Source organism: Oncorhynchus nerka, linkage group LG27 (assembly GCF_034236695.1).
Source record: "Oncorhynchus nerka isolate Pitt River linkage group LG27, Oner_Uvic_2.0, whole genome shotgun sequence".
NCBI lineage: Eukaryota > Metazoa > Chordata > Actinopteri > Salmoniformes > Salmonidae > Oncorhynchus > Oncorhynchus nerka.
The window spans coordinates 12,519,249-12,540,771 of NC_088422.1; the positions used below are offsets into that span (position 1 = coordinate 12,519,249).

At 40.9% G+C, this 21,523-nt stretch overlaps 1 protein-coding gene across 1 annotated transcript in view; it reads right to left on the minus strand.

The window, feature by feature from the left end:
• The window catches only part of me2 (malic enzyme 2, NAD(+)-dependent, mitochondrial), a 30,650-nt gene extending 12,851 nt beyond the window's left edge, over positions 1 to 17,799 (minus strand). Inside the window, exon 1 of the mRNA XM_029637120.2 lies at positions 17,653 to 17,799. The gene's annotated coding sequence lies outside the window, so the exon portion shown is untranslated. The remainder of the gene's footprint in view (positions 1 to 17,652) is intronic.
• Positions 17,800 to 21,523: the final 3,724 nt, after the last annotated feature.

The following is a 21,523-nucleotide window of genomic DNA, read 5'->3' on the forward strand; positions in this document are numbered from 1 at the left end:
TACAACTTGATTGGAGTAAATTCAATTGATTGGACATGATTTGAAAAGGCACACATCTGTCTATGTAATGTCCCACAGTTGACAGTGCATGTCTGAGCAAAAACCAAGCCATGAAGTTGAAGGAATTGTCCGTAGAGATCTGAGACAGGATTATGTTGAGACACAGATCTGGGGAAGGGTACCAAAACAGTTCTGCTTCATTGAAGGTCTCCAAGAACACAGTGGCCTCCATCATTCTTAAATGGAAGAAATTTGTAATCACCAAGACTCTTCCTAGAGCTGGCCGACCAGCCAAACTGAGCAATCGGGGCTTCAGAGTTCCTCTGTGGCAATGGGAGAACCTTCCAGAAGGACAACCATCTCTGCAGCACTCCACCAATTTGGCCTTTATGGTAGAGTGGCAAAAAGGGGTGCAACTAAATATTAGGCTGGTGTTCCTAATGTTTTATGCACTCAGTGTGTATTTGGCCAAACAGAAGCTACTGCTCAGTAAAAAGGCATATGACAGCCCACTTGGAGTTTGCCAAAAGGAACCTAAAGGAGAAGCAAGATTCTCTGGTCTGATGAAACCAAGATTGAACTCTTTGGCCTGAATGCCAAGCGTCACGTCGGGACGAAACCTGGCACCATCCCTATGGTTAAGCATGGTGGTGGGAGCATCATGCTGTGGGGATTGTTTTCAGCGGCAGGGACTGGGAGACTAGTCAGGATCGAGGGAAAGATGAACAGAGCAAAGGACAGAGGGATCCTTGATGAAGAGCGTTCAGGATCTCAGACTGGGGCCAAGGTTCACCTTCCAACATGACAGCGACCCTAAGCACACAGCGACACTAAGCCAACACAATGCAGGAGTGGCTCGGGACAAGCCTCTGAATGTCCTTGAGTGGCCTGCCAGAACCCGGACTTGAACCCGATCTAACATCTCTGGAGAGACATGAAAATACCTGTGCAGCGACGCTCCCCCTCCAACCTGACAGAGCTTGAGAGGATCTGCAGAGAAGAATGGGAGAAACTCCCCAGATACAGGTGTGCCAAGCTTACTAGCGTCATACCCAAGAAGACTCAAGGCTGTAATCGCTGCCAAAGGTTCTTCAACAAAGTACTGAGTAAAGGGTCTGAATACTTATGTAAATGTGATATTTTGGTTTTGTATTTTTAGTAAATTTGCAAAAAATTCTAAAATCCTATTTTTGCTTTGTCATTATTGTAAGTAGATTGATGAGGGGGGGAAACAATCTAATAATTTTTAGAATAAGGCTGGAACGTAACAAAACGTGGAAAAAGTCAAGGGGTCTGAATACTTTCTGAATGCACTGTAGGCCTACTGTGGCTCTGATTGGCTATGGTGCGTGCACTGGTCTGCATAGACTCTGGTCCTGGACAAGACAGATGTTTTTATTAATCGCAGTGTTTAATTGTCCAAATGCACGGCCAGTTTCCCACTCTATATTGCTGTGGAATTTTCACAAATGCTTTATTCTAAGTCATTCCCAAACATTCTATGAGTTTATGAAAACTAAGTGCTTGGGTGTGTATGAACAGATTTTAATAAGATTTCATGTTGCTAAAACGCTGTCAGCTCCACTGTAAGTCAAAACGGTAACTAGGCCACTCAGGAACATTCAATGTCATCTTGGTAAACAACTCCAGTGTATATTTGGCCTTGTGTTTTATGTTGTTGTCCTGCTAAAAGGTGAATTTGTCTCCCAGTGTCAGTTGGAAAGCAGACTGAACCTGCTTTTCCTATAGGAGTTTTCCTGTGCTTAGCTATATTCCATTTCTTTTCACTCTAAACTCCCTAGTCCTTGCAGATGACAAGCATACCCATAACATGATGCAGCCAACACCATGCTTAAAAATATGAAGAGTGGTACTGAGTGATGTGTTGTGTTGGATTAGCCCCAAATATAACACTGTGTTCAGGAAAAAGTTAATTTCTTTGCCACATTTTGTGCAGTTTTTACTTTAGTGCCTTATTGAAAACAGGATGCTTGTTTTGGAATATTTATATTCTGTACAGGCTTGCTTCTTTTCACTGTCATTTATGTTAGTATTGTGTACTAACTACAATGTTGTTGATCCATCCTCAGTTTTCTCCTATCACAGCCATTAAACTCTGTAACTGTTTTAAAGTCAACATAGGCCTCACGGTGAAATCCTTGAACGGTTTCCTTCCTCTCCGGCAACAGAATTAGGAAGGACGCCTGTATCTTTGTAGTGACTGGGTGTGTTGACACAACTGACCCAGCGTCGTCTGGGTTAGAAGATGGTTTGGCCAGCCGGGTTGTCCTTGTCCCATCGTGCTCTAATGACTCCTGTGGCGTGCCGGGCGCATGCACGTTGACGCGGTCGCCAGTTGGACGGTGTTTCCTCCGGCACATTGGTGCGGCTGGCTTCTGGGTTAAGCGAACAGTGTCAAGACGCAGTGCGGCTTGGCAGGGTCGTGTTTCGGACGCATGGCTGTCGACCTTTGCCTCTCCCGAGTCCGTACAGGAGTTGCAGAGATGGGAAAAGGCTGTCACTACCAATTGGATATCACAAAATTGGGGAGAAAAATACATTTTTAAAAAATGTACGTGTAAATAATAACTTCACCGCGCTCAAATGTATATTACATTTTTTTTATCCATCTATCAATAGGTGCCCTTTGCGAGACATTGGAAAATCTCCCTGGTCTTTGAGGTTGAACAGGTGTTTCAAAATCACTGCTCGACTGAGGGACCTTACAGATAATTGTATGTGTGTGGGGTACAGAGATGAGGTAGTCATTCACAAAATAATGTTAAACACTATTATTGCACAGAGAATGAGTCCATGTGACTTCTTAGGTAAATGTTTACTGAACTCATATAGGCTTGCTGTCACGTGCTCCCTCTCCTGCCTCTAGGTCACCAGGCTGCTCATTATGACGCACACCTGTCACCATTGTTACACGCACCTGCACATCATCAGACTCACCTGGACTCCATCACCTCCTTGATTACCTGCCCTATATATGTCACTCACTTTGGTTCCTTCCCCAGGCATCATTGTTTCTGTTTCAGATTCCTGTCTGTGCGTTGTTTGTGTTTCTTGTTTCGTTGATTAAATTATGCACTCCCTGAACTTGCTTCCTGACTCCCAGCGCACACGTTACACTTGCCATAAGAAAGCGGTTGAATACTTAGAGACTCAAGACATTTCAGCTTTCCATTTTTTATTCATTAGTAAATATATGAAAACATAATTCCACTTTGACATTAAGGGGTATTGTGTGTAGGCCAGTGACATAAAAATCTCAATGTAATCCATTTTAAATTCAGCCAACAAAATGTGGAAAAATTCAAGGGATGTGAACATTTTCTGAAGGCACAGTCTGGCTTAAAGGGCAATTCCGCCACTTTTCAACTTCATATTCATTATCTCCAGTACCAAACCAGTGTCTACATATGTGAGCTGTGGTAAAAGACATCACAGGGTAGGATTCAAAGTGATTTTCAAAGCCCGCAACAAGTTTCTAGCCAGAGGGAGGGTATTTTCTTACTCCCCAAGTAACAAAGAAAAGCACCATTTTCACATAGCCCATGTAGAAAATGGTACTGTGCTGAAGATCATGAAAATGAAGTTGAAAATTACTTGTTAGTTAGATTACTTGTTGGTTATCACTGCATTGTCGGAACTAGAAGCACAAGCATTTCGCTACACTCGCATTAACATCTGCTAACCATGTGTATGTGACAAATAAAATTTGATTTGATTTGATTTGAAAAGTGGTGTAATTGCCCTTTAAGCTTTGTCACGTTAACATGCAGTGTGTCATCTCACTTAATTGCCATCTTTGTACAAGTTATTGCTTCACGACTAGGCTATAATAACCTACACTTGCTCCTCAGCATGCAAATGACTGATCTTTCAACTGCATTTCATCTAGTGCCACTAGTCTCATTCTGACGTCCAAAATGTCATGTTTTTTTAAACTTGCAATAGCCAAATAAATCTTTAGGCATTACGATGTTAATTGTGAGCGAGAGTCACACCCGTTCCCTAATCCCTCCAAAAAATATTAAACTAGTGCCATCATCACTGTCCCCACCCCCCAATGTCGTCTTTGTCTTCTTGACTTGACATGGGTAGGCCTGGCTGCACAGATGCTGAGATCCGAGACAGACAGACTGGGTGCTAGATTACATTTGACGAAAGCAATAGAGGGACATTAATCTGTAGAAGAGAAAGTAATTTACTGTCCAGCCTTGGAAAGATCTTCCTAATCCTCTTCTAAAAGGAAGGCTATAAATAAAAGCCACACAAAACATCACAAGGGAATAGGGAAGTCATGCCTGTTTAAACTCTGAAGTGGTGCTTTCAACTAGAAACTGGGGCGTATTCACTAGGAACCAAATGAAAGAAAACAGGATGGGAAAAGGGAGGGATCTCCCGGAATTTGCTCATTAGGAAATACTTATTTAGCTACGGTGCAAAACAGTGTGCACTAGCCTAATGAACACATGAACACACACACACACACACACCTCTGGTGACTGCCTAGGCCTAGTATTGTACTATAGTCAAAAGGTCATGTTCAGCCCTGTGAGTCATAATCACATGTTATATTCACTTCACAGTGACCTCCTTTTCTGCCCAGCACTATTAGTTAGTTCATTGTATCTGGCATGTGATGTGATTCGTGCAAACAAAAAACACAGGCCTGCTCTTTGGGATGCTGTATTCTGGCTGCTCTACTACAGAGAGTTTAACAAGCAATTCTATGCTACACCAATAGTCCCGGCAGTCCCAATGCTATGCTGCACCAATAGTCGGGGTAGTCCCAATGCTATGCTACACCAATAGTCGGGGTAGTCCCAATGCTATGCTACACCAATAGTCGGGGTAGTCCCAATGCTATGCTGCACCAATAGTCCTGGCAGTCCCAATGCTATGCTGCACCAATAGTCGGGGTAGTCCCAATGCTATGCTGCACCAATAGTCCTTGTCAGTCCCAATGCTATGCTGCACCAATAGTCGGGGTAGTCCCAATGCTATGCTGCACCAATAGTCCCGGCAGTCCCAATGCTATGCTGCACCAATAGTCCCGGCAGTCCCAATGCTATGCTGCACCAATAGTCGGGGCAGTCCCAATGCTATGCTGCACCAATAGTCGGGGCAGTCCCAATGCTATGCTGCACCAATAGTCGGGGCAGTCCCAATGCTATGCTGCACCAATAGTCGGGGTAATCCCAATGCTATGCTGCACCAATAGTCGGGGTAGTCCCAATGCTATGCTACACCAATAGTCGGGGCAGTCCCAATGCTATGCTGCACCAATAGTCGGGGCAGTCCCAATGCTATGCTTCACCAATAGTCCCGGCAGTCCCAATGTTATGCTGCACCAATAGTCCCGGCAGTCCCAATGCTATGCTACACCAATAGTCCCGGCAGTCCCAATGCTATGCTACACCAATAGTGTCGGCAGTCCCAATGCTATGCTGCACCAATAGTCCCGGCAGTCCCAATGCTATGCTACACCAATAGTCCCGGCAGTCCCAATGCTATGCTACACCAATAGTCCCGGCAGTCCCAATGCTATGCTACACCAATAGTCCCGGCAGTCCCAATGCTATGCTACACCAATAGTCCCGGCAGTCCCAATGCACCAGTAAGCTTTCTTTTCTCAGAAGATTTAGGCCTATCCCAATGCTCTGACTGTTTACTCGGTTGAGTTTTCCATCCAGACTTTTTACGAGAGTAGAGTACATGTCGGATAAAAAAAATCACAACAGCCTGAAAAATGACTGGTCGGTAAACAAAACAAAATACACTAGATCAGCTTTTTGTGTCTGCTAAATTAATTACGTGAGAAATGGTAGGTGGAAACGCCTTTGTGCGCAAATACTGATTTAATAACCATCTTATCGAAGTAAACATGCAGTCATACAACTCGGGAAAGCATGCAGTTTATTAGGCTACAGATGAAATCAGTTTTGATTAAATCCACAGGGTGGTGAGAGTGCATGGTGATGAGCTTGATTGTCCTTTCCAATAAATATGGATATTATTCTGCTGACATGATGGTCGATGCTTGGCTGCCGTTTGACAAATAAAAATCATCTCGCTCTTTGTCCATAATAATCTGATGCAGTAGGCTATAACTGCACTGTATCTGTGACCTCTTGGCTAGTGCATGTGCCAAGTCCAGAATGTGCACAATCGCTATATAACACAACATTTGTTAAATTGTTATTATATATTTATTTATTTTGGTACATGATAATTTGACCGCAAAATAATAATATATATTTTACGTGCACTACATCCTCACGCACAGCCTTTTATCCGCAAACAAATTAATTTGATGGAAACATCTCTGGTGGGTAAATGCGTATATTGTTTTTATGCAGATTTGAGAATGTGCCTGTTAAAATCTGTCGCCAATTGAATGGAATGCTAGCTAGTGACCTGTTACTCTAACTGCTTTTATGCTCGGAAAAACAGCCACGGTGTCGCCACCGAACTCATGTGAATCACTCTAGAGCATCAAGTAGAGCTTGACAACAAAGAAGGCAAGACAAAAAACAGCAATAGGAGTAGGGTAAAGACAAGGCAGCTAGCCTACTAGATCAACAATGGACAGCTATGGGTTACACTTGTACTAGGCTATGTGACAGCAAGCACAATCAACACACACTTTAATCCTCTCCTGATAAAAAAAATATTGGAGGAAAAATAGCTGCAATGTGTATTTATCTGTGTCTATTTCTATACTGGATGGCTGACAGAATGTGCTGTAACAGTGAGGAGGGGTCATTCAGAGCTGCAGTGCATAATATAGGCTAGGCTCACGATCTGCAGCATGTGACCTTGCTGACGAAACCACTTGACTTTTGTGCACACGTTGCTAGAAGGAAGGAAGTGTGACAAGTAGTTTCTTACCGCTCCCATTGGCAATACTGCTGGTGACAAGTGAACTTCAGCCCCAGAACGTCGCAGTCAAAACAGGTGGAGATATGTGATAGTGGACATCTCAAAGCCACAGACGTCTCACTGAACAGATGCAAAAATGTCATGGGCAATTCCACGGAAAACGGAATTACGCTTTGAACAGGGCTCGAAATTAAGGGTGTCCCGGGGCTGATAAATAAAATCTGTCTAGGACAGGTCAAACGGACTGGGACAGTTCTCCTACAATAGATCCAAAATTCATACAACTAGCCTACTGTACAGAAACAATTTTTTAAAGCAATGAGGCTGATGCAACAGATCAGAACATATAGGGGCGGCAGGGTAGCCTAGTGGATAGAGCGTTGGACTAGTAACCGGAAGGTTGTAAGTTCAAACCCCCGAGCTGACAAGGTACAAATCTGTCGTTCTGCCCCTTTACAGGCAGTTAAACAATTTTTTAAAGCAATGAGGCTGATGCAACAGATCAGAACATATAGGGGCGGCAGGGTAGCCTAGTGGATAGAGCGTTGGACTAGTAACCGGAAGGTTGTAAGTTCAAACCCCCGAGCTGACAAGGTACTGTCAGCTCTATGTTCCTAGGCCGTCATTGAAAATAAGAATTTGTTCTTAACTGACTTGCCTAGTTAAAATAAATAAAAAAATATTTAAAATGTTGATAAACTATTTATTCACATGACAAGCGCAGCAATGTGTACAATGCAGCAGGCTATGCATGAATGTGCCAAAATGCAATTATCTGGAACACACCATTCTACAGATGCAACAAGCATCATGGGTTGCTTGTATGACTAGGATTGTGAATGCTGACTGCCTCCACTCAGATTACAAGGTGGGTGATGTGTGCGGTGCGCAACAGGCACAAGGTCTTTCTCTCCACTCATGACCATTTGATCTGAACCAACCGTACCTCGAGTAGCCTATGTCAACAGAATCAAGACTTTAGAAGTTACATTTAAATGATCCTACATTATATTTGTCAAACATGACTGGCATTTAGCCTATATTCATGTAATTAAATGCCTCATTTTGTGGTGCCTCCATGTCAGCATCGGTGTGGGCATGAGAGGATGTAGCCAATATGCTTATAACATAAGCTACACTTTTACATGTACGCTAATTATTTGTGTACTGTAGGCTATATTTATTCAAAACAGGTTTGAATATTATTCCAATGTTGGCCTTTATAAAAGATTTTTCGCCCATGTATCTATTTTAGTATTAGGCTATGCTTGTTTTAATCACTGTAAATGACCTAGGTCCTAGAGTAGACAGACCCATGTTTGCATATAAAAACAAACAAAAAAGTATTTTAATGTTGGGTGACTTAAATTGCACCGGAAATCTGTATTTTTTTTTTTTTCGAGACGATTCTGAGACGGTGATGAAAAAGGTTAGTCTCAAGCCTAGGTTTTCACTTTCAAATGTATACTAAACAAAAATCATTGATTTCAAAGTCTAACAAACCATACAACTTTGCACAATAACTACTTTTAACAATTTCCAATGAAAAATGTAGAGCCTACACACACAGCCTGCTAGAGTGTCACCTCACGCTTTATCAGCTCCGGTTAATAACGTAGCTTGAAAATTGACTTTTCTGCTGCTTCCCTCACTCGGATTGGACCGGGTCTGGATCTGACCAGGTCTATATGAAGCAGGTGTAGTTCTCCTGCGGTCCATTCGGAACAGGTCTCTATATTATTTTTTATTTTATTTATGCATATCGGATCCAGAAGGGAAAGCTCCAGATCCATTTAGGAACAGGTCCAACTTTTTGGATCCATGAAGGCCTCTACTCGATAGGTCTGGGACGTTACCAGTACCACAATACTTGGTAGTAACGTGGCAAGTAAACAAAACAGAAAGCAGAGTTAAAACACAAAGCAGAGTTATCTTCTTTAGGAAAACAGCCATAATGTTGGAAACAAACATCTTTATATTGTCATCCAGGGTCACACATTTATTTTCCAAACTATAGCACACAATATTTTACATCCAGCTGGTTTTCAAAGAACTAAAGAATTTGGTCTGCTTCGTGTTGTAATTTTAGAGCCATGGAAAAAATATTGCGATACATTATCGTCCCGGCCCAGTAGGAGAGGATGCTGGTTACACATGGGTAGGTGTCAGTAAGATCTGGGTGGTGACATTAACTGGAGAGAGAGAGGGAGAGAGATGCAGAGAGAGAAAGAGGCAGAGAGAGAGAGAGAGGCAGAGAGAGAGAGGCAGAGAGAGAGAGGCAGAGAGAGAGAGGCAGAGAGAGAGAGGCAGAGAGAGAGAGGCAGAGAGAGAGGGAGGGGTTGTCCAGACTAGAGGTAGACCGATTATGATTTTTCAACGCCGATAGCGATTATTGGAGGACCCAAAAAAAGCCGATACCGATTAAATCAGACGATTTTTTAAAAATGTATTTGTAATAATGACAATTACAACAATATTTAATGAACACTTATTTTAACTTAATATAATACATCAATAAAATCAATTTAGCCTCAAATAAATAATGCAATATGTAAAAAAAAATAATAATAATTAAATCGGCCAAATCGGTGTCCAAAAATACAGATTTCCGATTGTTACGAAAACTTGAAATCGGCCCTAATTAATCGGCCATTCCGATTAATCGGTCGACCTCTAGTCCAGACAGACTGTTAACACTCTTGGTTTGACCACCAGACAAGAGAAAAACAAAGAAAACAGTAATGAGCTGAACACAGTATACAAGTGGAAGGGAGGACAGTAGCAGGTGACCCAACTGTGGTTCATCACTATTATGATTTCCCATTGTAGCCAATTCAGTTGCAGTAATTTCGATACAATTTGGTAATGGAATTACGAGTTTTAAATCACTTAATTCATTAACAAAATTGATATCAGTGAAAACACTTAACTAGTTGATAGGTCTACCTTGACTTGTTACTTCTGTAAGTAGTGAGGGAGAGAAATTAGAAAATATCTTCAAGATATATGGGTTGTTGGTAATGGAATTACAAGGCACAAGGCAGTGTTTCTTAAATTTACAGAAGGTAAACAATTTCCCCAAAACTAAATATAAGTGTTGATATTAGTTAGCAAAACACAAAAACACATTATTGTGTTTTAATGTATTTCTGATACCTTTCAAGCTTTTTTCTGGTAGATGTTTTCTAAAAACCCCTTTTCCATCTGTTTACCCAGAAATCAAAGCTTTTACTTATGCCTAAATGTTAAGATTCAAAATAGTTGAAAAAAATGTATCTAATGCCTTCATTTCCCAAAAATGTTTACTCTTTGCTTTCATTTGACACCCAATTTGATATGTTCCTATGAACTTCCCATGTTGGTTCCTTTTCGAAGGAAATGCCCTAACATAATTTGGAAATGTCATTAAAGACAGAATTAGAGCAGCACTTCAATACACATCGATACAATTGTGAAATGCAGGTCAGGCCTAGACCAAGGACTTGGAAATGGCTTCATTCAGGAAATCCCTCTGCAAACTGAGAACCAGTGAGTGAGTCAATGCCTTCTTTAAATTTCCCTACACATTCATTTGAATGTAACCTGTGTACACTGCCACTCCCTCCTCTATGACTATAGTAGAATTGTTGTAGTAGGCCATTACCTTTTTTTATTATTACAAGGAGCAGAGTACACAATGTGATAAAGCCTACTGTCATTATGAGACCAGACAGGAATGGCTCTTGCAATAACACACTGTCAAACGCAGGCCAGGCTGCCTGAACAGGCTGAAGAGTGTCAATGCACAAAACATCTTTCAAAATGACTAAGCAACAGATACATTTTCTTTGGCGAAACAAAACCAGTACAGTATATTGTTGATATTAATCAAATCATGACAACACAAGATGTTCTAGCCAGAATAACTTTTAAATTCAACTGCCCTTTTCAAAGGGCAGCTATTCCTGTAAGCCCTATGACCTTTAAACTTGTATGCCATTTGAACTGGTTATTTTGGTCAAGAGCTGGGTAACCTACAACATTGGTCTGAGTGGATGGCTGTTTTGACTGTACTGTATTCCAAACAGCCTACTATGGAAGACGGTTGTGTGGAACAGTAAATGAGCTACAGCGATACATCTATTCAATACCACTGTTTGGCATGTAACCGTTAGCTGGATAGATCGATTGCCAATGTCACAACAATGACAACAGAGTGTGGGATTAACCTGGTTCACAGCGGAAGGCCTAAACCTATTAGAAAGGGAGTACAACACATACTGTACCCATCGACTGTGTGGCTTGCTTACGCATGGTCTCAGTCTGCGTATGATGGCTTGAAATTCAGGCTGACTTTTACACTAGCTAGCGAGCTAGGGGAGAGGCTATACAGACATGCCTGGTGCCCAAATGTATGACTTATGTTGTGCAGCTGAAAGTCGAGTGCAGGCGAACGGATTGGGTTCAGTCAGTCGTCTTGATGAGCCCTTCCCAGCTAGCTAGTTTATAGTAGTGGAATAGATTCAGTTCAGTCAGTCATCCTGATGAGCCCTTCCCAACTAGCTAGTTTATGCTTGTGGCTAGAAACGTCAGAGAGAATTTGAAATGTGTCTGCCGAAATTGGGACGTCAGCGAATGTTCAGAATCATTCTGTTTTTACATAAATGTAGACGTTAAAGCCGTAGTTGAACATTTTCGGTGAAAATCACGCTTTAGCTGTCACCCTGGCCTGATATTGCATATTGGCTACACTATCCCAGCTACTTCCCTTTCCTTACTGCCGGACAGCAGTGCTCGCCGAGCGGGAGCGAAGAACAATGTGCCCCGTGGTGTTGTTGGCTTACAGTGCAAACTCTGTTTAGAAGCAAATTGGCTCTGGCAGCCAAAACAGCCAAAAGTATCCATCTAAACTAGGGATGCACCGATATGACATTTTTGGCCGATACCGATATCCAATGTTTTCCTTGCTAAAAAAAACGATACCAATAACTGATATTTAAATATTTTTCTGCCTTTTAAGCATTCTAGTACAGTTAAATAGTTTAAAGAAAGTGTCATATGTTCATTTGTTCAGTTAGGAACAGATTGTTCAACTTGTAAATGAGAAAAATTACAAATGTGCGCCATGCATGGCAAACTGGCGACTGCATTCTTCCAAAGCCTTTCTCATGTTACGTGCAGTATCACGTGGCACAGCGTGTACTTTGTTCTTGGGGATTTTCCAAGTTTCAAACATGTTTTCAAATGCAAATGCCATTGAAATGGCTGCAGCGGTATGAGAACCAGTACATTCTTGAGCATGTAATACGGCTTTCCTCAGTACGAGATCCTCGTCAACCTACTGTGCTGTCAGACTCAGCATGGTCATGGGGCTGACATCGCTGGTCCTAATGTCAGTCGTGAAGCTAATAGCAGTGACGCCCTTAGCAAGTAGCACATGGATGTGCGTTTCAACAATACTGTGTAACTCCGGTAGGGCAACATCTGAAAAATATTGCCTAATTGATAGTGTGTACGTACTGGGGCTCGAGGTGCTCGACCAGTTGGGGAAAGCCAACATCATCCACGACAGAGAACTGTTGATTGCCAAGGGCAATGAATTCCATTATCTTGGCGTTAATAGATTTCGCCTTTGAGTTGTCTCGCTGAAATGTTCTTACTAGTTCAAATTACTGCTCGACTTGAACTTGTTTAGTTGTTGGAAGTATGCGCTTAGTTTATTTCTGCGTAGTATTCGCTGAGCGTCTTGGGGGGGTGATGCACTTTCAAATGAGTAATTCGGTTTGTGGAATTGAAAGATTTCACTTTCTCCCCTCCTCGTGGAAATAATAGCAGCACAAACGTTGCATATGGCCCTTTGTTATCAACCTTTGAAACGTCAAGATCCACACAGCAGACATTGTGGGCCAGGTTAGGAATCCTGTGTTGCACGTGTGGCGCTGTATTTTTCGTGGCGTCATTACGTCATCTACCTACGTTATATAGGTATACATGTCAGCTTTGACATCGGTTGTGCACACCGGCGATATACTTTTTTATTTAACCTTTATTTAACTAGGCAAGTCAGTTAAGAACTAATTCTTATGTACAATGACAGCCTAGGAACAAGGGCAGAAAGACAGATTTTTGCCTTGTCAGCTGGGGGAATTGATCTAGCAACCTTTTGGTTACTGGTCCGACTCTCTAACCACTAGGCTACTTGCCGACATCAAATCACGTTATATCTACAGTAGTTTTCATTGGACTGATCATGTCAACATCATACTTTCAAAATCTCAGCTAGCAACATAACATTCGTCATCATCAATCAAGTCGACAATCTACTGGCAAATCCTTTTCAATCCTTGTCATATGAAGAGAAATTAGAGATAAAATGTCTCGGTGCTCATCGGCCATTGGACATATACATTACACAACAAGTCAGAAATCGCAAATTTAACAATGAGTGGTTTGGAAGGAAGAATTTTCTGCAACTGCTCAAGTTATTTTCCTTGGTCATGCCAGAGGTGGATGTTTGTACAACATAAAGCCGAAACTAACCATTGATGGAGCAGGAATTGCCAGAGCAATGAACAACTTCAAGGTGAACATTCAAAACATTCTTGAGCAAACTAATACACCGGCCAAAGGCCATGTCGATGCCACTGAACCAAGGTGGAGATAACTTAACACTGCAACCCGAGATGAAGGAAACATGCAACACAAATCGCTGCTCATGTGCAAGAGAAGTTTTCTGAAAGTGACCACTTAATTGCAGCAAAGTTGGTGGACAGCTCATTTTCCCCCCAGTATGTACATTCCTTTCAGCACCGCAGTATTCCAGTGCGCTACCAAGCTATAGCCTGTGGGCAAACAGGAGAAGCTGAAAATGGAGCTGTCCACTATCTAACAGCATTATGAGCTGAACACTGGAAAGACAGCACTTTCTTCATTGAAATCACTCTACGAGAACAACCTGCAGGAGGCCTTGTCTGAGACGGTCTCTCTTCTCAAAATCATCATCACCACTCCAATGACAACCACCGAGTCACAGAGAAACTTTTCCAACCCTTAAAAAGATAAATGTTCACAAGCAACTCCATGGGCCAGCAAAGGGTAAATGCATTGGCCGTGCTGTCAATCCAGTGTGACTTCATCCAGAGAATGGTGAGAAGTTTGCCCACAAGAAGGACCACCGTGACAACTTCCTGTTCAAGTGAGCACAGCACAACAATGGTGAGTCCATAAATATGTCTAGTATGGCTGCTGCATAAGTGATGTAATATGCCGGGGAGATATGTATACTGTAGCTAAGAAAGTAATACTAAGTGTTTGTTGTCTAGTAAGCAGTTAGTAGCCTATGTCTCACCTTAAGAATGGGGTCCCTTTCCCTCTTAGAACTTATCCTACTGTTCTGACATGGTATTGGTATTTTGGGGTATTTTATTAGGATCCCCATTGGCTTTTGCCAAAGCATTCAGCAGAATACTGTAAGAACGGCCCATGTTCTGAATTATGTTGCTGTCCATTTCAAAAGTGCTGAATGAATAGGCATATAGCCTACTGTTCTGACTTGGTAGTGCACATGTAGCCTATAGCCTGTTTTAGAGAAATGTAATGATTTAATATCGTAAGAGCTTTCATTGTCTGCTTATATGTGACCCCGTAATTTATCCTACGGTTCTGACTTGGTGTACAGGGAGAATACTGTAAGAACGGCCCATGTTCTGAATAATAATGTCGCTGTCAATTTCAAAAGTGCTGAACAAACAGGCGGGCATATAGGCTACATCCATCTCAGCTCACTCATGTCTTAATCAAAATTACGGCCAGTCTCTTAACCGCTTATCGTCATATATGCCATTGCCATAGTTTGTACATCTGCATTGTTATATTCCTTATATAGGTCTATCTCATGAGTATCCTCTTAATAATTTTAGGCAATGTTTGAATGATGGATTTAATAGTTTCTTACTTTGTGTGTTATAATTACCTAGGGTGCTTTTCTCCACGAGGAGGATGGTAAGTTACAGACCCAACAACATTATACACTGCTCAACAAAAATAAAGGGAACACTAAAATAACACATCCTAGATCTGAATGAATGAAATATTCTTATTAAATACTTTTTTCTTTACATAGTTGAATGTGCTGACAACAAAATCACACAAAAATTATCAATGGAAATCAAATGTATCAACCCATGGAGGTCTGGATTTGGAGTCACACTCAAAATTAAAGTGGAAAACCACACTACAGGCTAATCCAACTTTGATGTAATGTCCTTAAAACAAATCAAAACGAGGCTCCGTAGTGTGTGTGGCCTCCACGTGCCTGTATGACCTCCCTACAACGCATGGGCATGCTCCTGATGAGATGGCGGATGGTCTCCTGTGGGATCTCCTCCCAGACCTGGACTAAAGCATCCGCCAACTCCTGGACAGTCTGTGGTGCAACGTTGGTGGATGGAGTTGGTGGATGGAGTGAGACATGATGTCCCAGATGTGCTCAATTGGATTCAGGTCTGGGGAACGGGCGGGCCAGTCCATAGCATCAATGCCTTCCTCTTGCAGAAACTGCTGACACACTCCAGTACATGAGGTCTAGCATTGTCTTGCATTAGGAGGAACCCAGGGCCAACCGCAGCAGCATATGGTCTCACAAGGGGTCTGAGGATCTCATCTCGGTACTTAATGGCAGTCAGGCTACCTCTGGCGAGCACATGGAGGGCTGTGCGGCCCCCCAAAGAAATGCCACCCCACACCATGACTGACCCACCGCCAAACCGGTCATGCTGGAGGATGTTGTAGGCAGCAGAACGTTCTCCACGGCGTCTCCAGACTCTGTCACGTCTGTCACGTGCTCAGTGTGAACCTGCTTTCATCTGTGAAGAGCACAGGGCGCCAGGTGGCGAATTTGCCAATCTTGGTGTTCTCTGGCAAATGCCAAACTTCCTGCACAGTGTTGGGCTGTAAGCATAACCCCCACCTGTGGACGTCAGTCCCTCATACCACCCACATGGAGTCTGTTTCTGACCGTTTGAGCAGACACATGATGTGTGCCATCCTGGATGAGCTGCCCTACCTGAGCCACTTGTGTGGGTTGTAGACTCCATCTCATGCTACCACTAGAGTGAAAGCACCGCCAGCATTCAAAAGTGACCAAAACATCAGCCAGGAAGCATAGGAACTGAGAAGTGGTCTGTGTTCAACACCTGCAGAACCACTCCTTTATTGGGGGTGTCTTGCTAATTGCCTATAATTTCCGCCTGTTGTCTATTCCATTTGCACAACAGCATGTGAAATTTATTGTCAATCAGTGTTGCTTCCTAAGTGGACAGTTTGATTTCACAGAAGTGTGATTGACTTGGAGTTAGTTACATTGTGTTGTTTAAGTGTATTATAGTATCCCTCCTCGTAACCATGGTTGCCAGTGACAGTCTCTTCCCATTCAAATATTTGTGTTCAACAAGACAGTTCAGTAATAGACCCATGTAATTCCAGTTGATATTGCGAAGGTAGTTTTGTTTGCTCAATGTGCTGTCAGTGCATCTGTATATTGTCCTTAAAAGTGGATCCTCGTGATCATTTTGTCCTTCCTTTTTAGACCACATAGGACTAATAAAATATGTTGAATGGTAGGCTAACCGCTGAGTCTGGGTCTTGCTCTCTCTCTCTCTCTGTGGTGACTTAAAGAGTAAAGTTAAGGCCTGAACATCTAGCTGAATTTATCTGAACAAACATTATCTGAATTTCTGTTGATGTCCATTTGGAAATTGCTGAACGAATAGGCCTACCTCATCACAGCCCCTTTACTTGCACTTGCTTATACTTAGAGCTAAGTGTTAATTATATAACAAATATTGTGAATTTACTGAACATAAATGTAATGTTTTGTGTATGGTTCAAATGTCAAAACTCGTGCCGACATTCATTATTATTGAAGGAGAATGTGGTTCTTATCCAGGTACACAAATCAGCAAGGAGTCAATAGAAACCATATTTATTTAATGAATCAAGTCAGCCATAAGCTCCACTCTCGGGAACGGCTTCATGTAGAACCTAAACGTTTGTGGGCACTGTTTGTCACTGTTATAGTGCATTTAATGTATTGTTTAGAGTTGTGTAATGGCTTCGCTGGTATGCATCTAAAAAAAATAGGTTGTTTGCCCCACAAAGATTGACATGCTAAAATCGCCACTGCTGTGGTGCCCTATGCATTCAATATTTTCAACTCGTGCACATTGATTTACAGTGCGGTGGTACTAACAGAAGTACACATACAGACTCCAACTCAACTCAGACTCCAACACAGACACCAAGTTCGCTTTTAACTAGTTGATTATGGAAAATGCGGGCTAGACATCTGGCAAAATAAAACGCATATACGTCTGGTGGACATCTGGCTTAAAACAGGGCCTTCTGCCCCCTTGAAGCGCGCGCATCATTTTCGTAACGTTCTCAGCATACCGTTACGTCATAAATATTGCCAGCAGGCGTGTCCCTACAGCCTCTCCCAGCTAGCGACACATTTGTTCAGACTATGAAAATACAACTGGCTAACTATCCGACACATAGAGAAAACAATTTAAGAAAAATATATTTACTAACTGACATAAAAAGCGGCAATGTTTCGATTTTTTTACATCACCAAATTGCCGTTTTGCCACACATTAGCTAGTTAGCTAATGCTATTAGCTGGCTAGCTTTGGGTGTTAAATTAAACGTTTTTAAACCGGTAACGTTAGCTATAGGTTTGACTTTCTTTTTTCTCTAGTAAGTGACGTGACACCTTACCTTCGCTTTATGTTGAGTGAAGAAGAGTATTTTTTTACCTGCCCCTTATAATTTAGAGGGCATATTACTGCAACAATTGCATGCGAAATGTCATCAAGCGCAGAGTGACCACCTCGTTCGTTGACAGGCAAATGCGAAGCTGGAGAAAGATGAGACTGAAGGCAGTGGTTTACACTAGATAGCACATCCACAAAGTAAAAAAGGATATATCGTAAAAATGTATTAAAACAAAAATGTGCTTTTTGGTCTAAATTTAAGGTTGGGTTAGGCATAAGGTTAGCAGTAAGGTTAAGGTTAGTATTAAGGTTTAACATCACATTTTAAGAAGAGACATTGTAGAAATAGGCGGAGTTTATGACTTTGTGGCTGGAGTAACTAGTAACGAAACCCATGCGGTGGAGAGTACGACCGCTTGGCCAATCAGAAACCAGGGTTTCGGTTCTCAGCTACTATCAAATCAGAGAGGATGGAGACCATCGTAAAAACTTGTAACGCTGCATTTATTTAGACTTTTGTATGTGCTGAAGATTTGTAGCCAAATGCATGGAATAGATTTTGGATTTGAGGCGTGGTGTATAAATTAACAACTATGACTCAAACTGAACTAATCAGTGGAATCCCATGTATCTTTTCATCATGACTTGGGCATTTACTCTGTTATTGACACGTACGGTAGATGTACAGTGGCTATTTTTTTTGTTGAAGAACTTGAACTACAGGTTGCAGGAGAAGTGTCACGCAGGTTGATGGATTACACATAAATAAATCAATTGTATTTGCTGCTACTATGGTCCAGTATCACTTAAATCAGCAGCACTACGAAATGTTTAGCTTAATTCCTTACACCTACATAGCCTACATAGGCATCATGGAATGGTGTAATTTTGTGTTGTGTTGTGTGTGTACAACATTCCCCATAGTTGTAGGTCATTACACTTCAGCAACTCATTGAATCATTTGTGTTAATTCACGTATAGCCTATTCTGAGAACTACATTCAGTATCAATAACATGCATTGTCCTCCTCAAATGTCATAACACATCAAATGATTAAAACCACTTAGAAGGAGCTCGATTACACAGGTGTCTGTTTTTTTTTCTTTACACAATAGCTGCCTGTAAAACTTCATTAGTGACTTGCATTGAGCAATAATGAACACTGGAGGACAGCAGAGCTCTGTGTAGGACACACACGCACTAACAAAACATGATGGCCATTTACCATCATTGGCTGCAAAGTCCATCATTCTCCACAGCTATCAATCTTATTTATACTGTCTATGTATTTATTATTACTATTAACATTATTATTATCATTATTATACAAATTATTATTAACGTTGTTATTATTATTATAATTAACATTATTATTAAGATGATTATTATCATGATTATTATTAACATTATTATTGACATTATTATAATTAACATTATTATTAAGATGATTATTATCATGATTATTATTAACAGTATTAGTGACATTACTATTAACATTATTATTGACATTATTACTATTAACATTATTATGATGATTATTATCATGATTATTATTAACAGTATTAGTGACATTACTATTAACATTACTATTAACATTATTATTGACATTATTATCATTAACATTATTACTATTAACATTACTATTAACATTATTATTGACATTATTATCATTAACATTATTACTATTAACATTATTATGATGATTATTATCATTAACATTATTACTATTAACATTATTATGATGATTATTATCAATAACATTATTATTATTAACATTATTATTATTGATATTATTATATAATTACTATTATTAAGTTCAGAGGATTCATGCTCTTCACACCATATGTGATTATAACCTCTCTTTTTCTTATATAATCACCCGTAGACGACTGGTTTGACTTTAGCCTCCACGGGACCCAGATGTGCCAAAACAGGTAATAGGAGGAGATTTATCCCCAGCTCCAGCAGTGCTGATATCAGCGGTCAGAAGAAAATAATAAGAAGAAAAAAACACCCTTCAAAAAATGTTCAGTCAACTTTTATTTGTCTGTTCATCATCTAAAGAGGAACTACAAAAGGGATAAGAGTAAATTGATTTCAGCTGTGAAAACTGCCGCTTCCACCATACAATTTCACATTATTAAAGTCATGTAGTTAAAATCATTTGACAGTTTAATCAAGGACCAAGCCATGCAAAACTATTACATTCAGGGAGCTGGAACCATTGAGCTGTAGGCCTATTCTGAGGCTCATTCATGAACCGACTCAGACTAAAAGGGACATATTCTGTCACAACAAGCATATCGGATCTAACTATGTACAGTAATAGTCAAAGGTTTGGACACACCTTCTCAACCAAGGGTTTTTCATTATTTTTTACTATTTTCTACATCATAGAATAAAATTGAAAACATCAAAACTATGAAATAACACATATGGAATCATGTAGTAACCAAAAAAGTGCTAAACAAATTTTAAAATATTTTATATTATTCAAAGTAGCCACCTTTGCCCTGATGACAGCTTTGCACACTCTTGGCATTCTCTCAACCAGCTTCACCTGGAATGATTTTCCAACAGTTTTGAAGGAGTTCCCAAATATGCTGAGCACTTGTTGGCTGCTTTTCCTTCACTCTGCGGTCCAACTCATCCCAAACCATCTCAATTGGATTGAGGTCGGGTGTTTGTGGAGGCCATGTCATCTGATGCAGCACTCCATCACTCTCTTTGATCAAATAGCCCTTACACAGCCTGGAGGTGTGTTGAGTCATTGTCCTGTTGAAAAACAAATGATAGTCCCACTAAGTTCAAACCAGATGGAATGGCGTATTGCTGCAGAATGCTTATTATTGGTTTCCTTTAGAAGTGGTTTCTTTGCAGCAATTGGACCATGGAAGGCCGGATTCACGCAGTCTCCTCTGAACAGTAGATGTTGAGATGTGTCTGTTACTTGAACTCTGTGAATAATTTATTTGAGCTGCAATTTCTGTGGCTGGTAACTCTAATGAACTTATCCTCTGCAGTAGAGGTAACTCTCTCTGGGTCTTCCTTTCCTGTGGCGGTTCTCATGAGAGACAGTTTCATCATAGCGCTTGATGGTTTTTGCCACTGCACTTGAAGAAACTTTCAAAGTTCTTGAAATGTTCCGGATTGACTGACCTTTATTTCTTAAAGTAATGTTGGACTGTCATTTCTCTTTGCTTATTTGAGCTGTTCTTGTCATAATATGAAATTGCTATATTACCAAATAGGGCTATCTTCTGTATACCAACCCTATCTGGTCACAACACAACTGATTGGCTCAAATGCATTAAGAAGGGCAAAAAATACGCAAATTAACTTTTAGCAAGGCACACCTGTTAATTGAAATGCTTTCCAGGTGACTACCTCATGAAGCTGGTTGAGAGAATGCCAAGAATGTGCAAAGTTGTCATCAAGGCAAAGGGTGTCTACTCTGAACAATCTCAAATTTAAAATGAATATTGATTTGTTTAACACCTTTTTGGTTTCTACCTGATTCCATATGTGTTATTTCATAGTGTTGAAGTCCTCACTATTATTCTATAATGCAGAAAATAGTAAAACATAAATTAAAAACCCTGCAATGAGTAGGTGTATCCAAACTTTTGACTGATACTGATATTATTGCTGACTGTTATTTTACCAGTAAAATATCATGGACTTGCCCAGATTACGTCTGTCACTGCACATGAAGCCTAATTGGCTTTTAAGAACCTGGTCCCTGGCAATGTCTGTCTGATGTGCTTTTGTTATTAAAACTTCGCTCTGCTCTGAAGATAGTTTGCACCCTGCAATTCCCAGAATTGACTATGTTAGCTCATTATGTCCCCTTTACAATGTCATGTGATATTGTG